Below are 6000 nucleotides of genomic sequence, written 5' to 3' on the forward strand. Positions count from 1 at the left end.
GGTGCAGCAGCCCCGCGCTTTCCCTGGGTTCTGGCTGAGACTAGCTCTCGCAGTCTCTCCAGTCCCAAGATTACGAGGCGGCCGCGGCGGCGACTGGCGAGCTCTCCGGAAGCCTAATGGCCAGGACTAGAAGGAAGCCAAGGCGGCCGCTGGGGTGCGCTGTGTGCCGAGCCGGCTCCAGAGGAGCGCGCAAAGGTGACTCTGGGTGTGTTCGCTGGGCGTCCCACTCTAGGAAAGGGAAGGTCGCGCTGTGGAGAACCATCCCAAGCCCAGAGAGCGGTAGCTGGGGTTATTTTCGCCCGAAAATGAGAGGTGGTGGTAGCCCGGGCACTTTTCCTCAGGCCTGGGAGAACAATGACTGTCCCGCCTCGCTTTCCATCAGCCCAGCGCATGGGTCTGGGAGGAGCGGGGACGCACCTTCCTCGGAGCTCTGCCAGCGCAGTGGCTCAAAGCGCCCCAGCCAAGGACCACTCCTGGGTAAGGAGAGTTGGGGTGTGTGTCACCTCAATAGATTTGCAGGTCCTGGTGGGTAACTTCCAACAATACCATTCCCGTGATTTAATGTTAATAATAACAACAATAATAATTATAAATTGAGTGCCTTCTCATCAAAGGCTTAATTTGCATTAAGCCCCTTTTCCTGACTGGAAAAAGAAAAAGGTAGATTGAAATACAATAATCACGATGGTTTGTGTATGAAGTCAGAAAACAAGGGCGTCTCCGTACAATTAGGTTAACTTGAGAGTACGGGCACTACCCAGGTACCAGAGCAGCCAGTTAGCCCAATTTTAAGTTAATTCATCATTTATACTGAACTGGAATTAATACACACACACCACGAAAAAAGTATCTGTTTAAAAGGGCTCAGCCTTACTACCCTGTTTTGTCCAATCCCTATCATGCTTTACAAAAAAGAATTGGTGTCTTCCTTTGCTTTATCCTCATCCCCATCTCCATGCAGTTTTAGTATGGTATTTTGCCATGACCTAATTTTTTTGGCAAAATTAAACTGGAGCTGTGTTTCACAACGTGCGAATGACACCATTAGCAGTGATATACCAAAAGTGATCTAGCCGACATACTTTTTACAAACTCCTTTCAAAATATTCTTGGCAAGAATGTAAGACATTACTCACCACATAGAAACACATCATTAAACAGATAATATGAGAACTTTAAAAAATGTCTTCCAATCCCCCAATGCAATGGTTTATACTTCCTGCATTAAATAATTGTCCTTTTGTAACTTCAGTTTCTTTGAAACTTCATTGTTGTATGCAAGTAGCCACAAACCATTAAAAACCAAGCAAGGGAGTAGAGAATGAAGTAATGTATAATAAATTATATCAGATTTTAAAATGAGAGTTCTCTTCTAATTTGTTACTATGATAGTGATTGCAGTGCTCATGAACAAAAGTGCTCAGTTTTTCCTTGTGGAAAGCCATGCGTTTCTCCTCTCAAGAGGTCAATTATAATTTAAAACTCTACGTCCTACTAAAGATGGAGTGGATTTTTGGCTTGAATTGCTTGCCTTGGCTGGCTACCATGATTAAATAAACAGGCATTATCCAAATGTCCATTTTCTCTCCTAACTTCAAAGGGTTAAATTATCAGAAATCAGGAAGGCTTCCGAAAAGTTTGTGCAAGAGAAACAATCTGTGGACTATCCCATCATGAGTCTCATTTCTGTGTGGTGTAGATGTTGGGTTGAGGGTTACTGTGAAGGCCTGTTAACCTGAGTGAGTATATCTCAAGGGATGGGGGATGAGGCATTTCAAAATGTTCTAGTCTCTAGAAAACTCAGACAAAACAATACCTCTTGTGACTTTAAAGTACTTTAAGTTAAGCATATTTTGAACCGGCTCACCCTGGCCTTTTGTTCTCCAGCTCCATTTATTCTTTATTCCGATTTGCCCCATTATTTTATGTATGTTCTAACTTTTTGGTATGGATTGCTCTAACCATCTCAACTCTTGTTTTAGAATAAGTTGAAGAATGAGTAAATAATAAACATTATCAGGAAATAACTTGGAAAATGATGTGAATGCTACTTACAACAAACAAACATGCAATGACTTAACAGAAAGCCCTCCAATGTATTCCCATTGAATAAAATCCAAACTCTCTAACATGGCTTACAAGCTTCTGCATGATTTTTACTGACCTCTACTGCTAAAGGTTTTATTCAAACAACTAGAAAAAACAAACAAAACCACAGATGATCAAATTCCTTTTCCAAAAAAGAGAACAAGAATTATAAAAATCATGACATCTTTCCTGCCTTTTTTTTTTTCAAATACCACATAATATCTTCTGTTTCCTTGCAGCAAACCTATATGTTCCAGGCTTGAAAAAATTGAGTAAATACATTTGCACATATAATGGGATCTAGGTTTCCCATTGTTGAACAGGAAGCCTAGAAGGTACATTGTGGTGTTGAAATGGAATTGGAGGTTAAAAATTAAATGTGTGTCGGTGTGTGTGTGTCATGTGGGGAAATCCCACATGACAAGGAAATGCAGGCAGCTTTTAAGAGCTGTTGGCAGCCTCCAGCTGACTGCCTACAAGGAGCTCTATCCAGAAAGAAAAATGAATTCCTCACTCTTATAACGGCAAGGAACTGAATGCCACCAACAACTGGAGTGAGCGCAGAAGCAGATATTTCCCCAGTCAAGCTTCAGATGAGACCATGATCCCAGCCAATAAACTGATTGCAGCCTTGTGAGATGCTAAGCAGAAGACATCTTCATAACTGACATCTTAATAACACTGAGTCCTAGAATCTGTTAACATAGTATATTTATCCATTTATTCTGATCTTTTAAATTTCTCCCAGCAATGTCTTACAGTTTTTAGTGTACATGTCTTGCACATATTTTAATAAACTTATCTCAGTATATATTCCACTGTCACTGAGAGATACTAGAAGCAATGACATTCATGTAACAATGAGTACACTTAGTCCCAGATTTTGGTTTCTAAATACCACTCTTCACTTTAAAAGAAACCAGGAGTCTTTGGAGAAAAGATTCCAGGTTTGTGACAGGGAAAGTACAAAATATGCCTGGAAAATCTTGTTTTGACAGAAAATAAGAAAGACTTAAATATGATACCAACATATCAGAACAGAGGACATATATGAAAGGGGCTTCAAATGTACAAGTCTGAAGCAATTGGAATATCAAAATATATACTGATAGCAGCAAATTTTAAACCATTGGCTAAAACAAGAAACTGTGATTCCATACTGATATAAATAAATAACTAGATAAGCAAATAAATAGAAGAGAAAGGAATGTTCCTTACAGTAGAATGCCAACTAATAAATATAAAAGGAATCAAGTAATTAGAAAATTATTAATAGTTGCTAAAACTAATTAATGAGACTGTGATGATGGGTGGGATATCTACATAGCTTAAAGTATCTCCTCACATAAGAATCAATATTGTCAAAATGACTATACTACCCAGAGCAATCTACAGATTCAATGCAATCCCTATCAAATTACCAATAGCATTTTTCACAGAATTAGAACAAAAATTTTTACAATTTGTATGGAAACACAAAAAACCCCAAACAGCCAAAGCAATCTTGAGAAAGAAAAAATGGAGCTGGAGGAATCATACTCCCTGACTTTAGACTATACTACAAAGCTACAGTAATCAAAATAGTATGGTACTGGCACAAAAACAGAAATATAGATCAGTGGAACAGGATAGAAAGTCCAGCAATAAGCCCACACACCCATGGTCACCTAATCTATGATAAAGGAGGCAAGAATATATAATGGAGAAAAGACAGTCACTTCAAAAAGTGGTGCTGGGAATACTGGACAGCTACATGTAAAAGAATGACACTCCCTAACACCATACCCAAAAATAAACTCAAAGTGGATTAAAGATCTAAATATAACACCAGATACTATAAAACTCTTAGAGAAAAACATAGGCAGAACACTCTTTGACATAAATTGCAGCAAGATCGTTTTTGATCCACCTTCTAGACTAATGAAAATGAAAACAAAAATAAACAAATGGGACCTAATTAAAAGGTTTGAACAGCAAAGGAAACCATAAACAAAACAAAAAGATAACCCACAGACAGGGAGAAAATATTTGCAAACAAAGTGACTGACAAGGGATTGATCTCCAAATTATACAAACAGCTCATGCAGCTCAATATCACAAAACTACCCAATCCAAAAATGGGTGGAAGACCTAAACAGACATTTCTCCAAAGAAGACATACAGATGGCTAACAAACACATGAAAAGATGCTCAACGTCACTAATCATTAGAGAAATGCAAATCAAAACTACAATGAGGTATCACTTCACACCAGTCAGAATGGCCATCATCAAAAAGTCTACACACAAATGCTGGAGAGGGTGTGGAGAAAAGGGAACCCTCCTACACTGTTGGTGGGGATGTAAATTGGTAAAACCATTATGGCGAACAGTATGGAGGTTACTAAAAAAACTAAAAACAGAGCTACCATATGATCCAGCAATCCCACTCCTGGGCATATATCTGGAGAAAACCATAATTTGAAAATATACATGCACCCCAGTGTTCAATGCAGCACTATTTACAATAGCCAGGACATGGAAGCAACCTAAATGCCCAACAACAGAGGAATGGGTAAAGATGTGGTACATATATACAATGGAATATTACTCAGCCACAAAAAAGAACAAAATAATGTCATTTGCAGCAACATGGATGGACCTAGAGATTGTCATACTGAGTGAAGTAAGTCAGACTTCTAGAGAAAGACAAATATCATATGATATCACTTATATGTGGAATCTAAAAAAAACAGTACAAATGAACTTATCTACAAAACAGAAATAAAGTCACAGATGTATAAAACAAACTTATGGTTACCGGGGGTAAGGCGGGAAGGGATAAACTGGGAGATTGGGATTGACATATACATACTACTATATATAAAATAGATAACTAATAAGGACCTACTGCATAGCACAGGGAACTCTGCTTAATACTCAGTAATGACCTACATGGGAAAAGAATCTTAAAAAGAGTGGATAAATGTATACGTATAACTGATTCACTTTGCTGTACAGCAGAAACTAATACAACATTGTAAATCAATTACACTCCAATAAAAAATAAAAAATAAGTAAAATAAAATAAAATGAAAGTATCTCCTCACAGGTTTCTTATTACTTACTGTGGGAAAATAGTATCTTTACAACAAAGAGACTTTGTGGATGCCTCTCTAACCAAGTGATTCGATTTATTATCACTTATACTGGGACAAACCAACAGTGTACACCTTTTAATAGAATATCCTGAGAAGGACACAATGTTACTTCTGTGTCATTACTGCCAAAATCATGAATCTAATCACGAGGATGAGATTGAGGGATTTACATAAAACACACCTAGATTGAGAAATTCTACAAAATAACTGGCCTGTATGCTTCAAAGATTTCAAGGTCAAGAAAGACAAAGACCGAGGAGCTCTTCATTATTTATTGCTATGCAATGATATTACCACAACGTTAGTGGCTTAAAGCGACACACGTTCGTTACCTCTGTTTCTGTGAATTAGGAGTCTAGGTTGGTTAAGCTGGATCCTCCGCTCAGAGGTGTCTCACAAGGCAGTTGGGGTATCAGCCAGAGCTTCAGTCTCATCTGAGGCTCAACTGGAGAAGGATCCTCAGCTAAGATCACTCAGGCTGTTGGCAGAATTCAATTTCTTGTGATTATAGAACTGAGAAATTCTTTTTCTTGCTGGGTTCTGGCTGAAGACCTTTACAGGTTATTGGTTGGAGGCCAATCTCTTGCTTCTCAAAGCCACTGTCAGTGCCTTGCCACATGGATTTTCCAAACATGGCCAGTTGCTTCCTCAAAGCCGGCAAGGGAGGCAGCCTCCATCAAGATGGGCAGTATAAGCTTATAATAATGTAATCAAACAGTCACATACCCATAATCACATAAATACATACATACCTTTGCCATATTCTATTTGTT

This window comes from Phocoena phocoena, chromosome 5 (genome assembly GCF_963924675.1).
Source record: "Phocoena phocoena chromosome 5, mPhoPho1.1, whole genome shotgun sequence".
In the NCBI taxonomy this organism is placed as follows: Eukaryota; Metazoa; Chordata; class Mammalia; order Artiodactyla; family Phocoenidae; genus Phocoena; species Phocoena phocoena.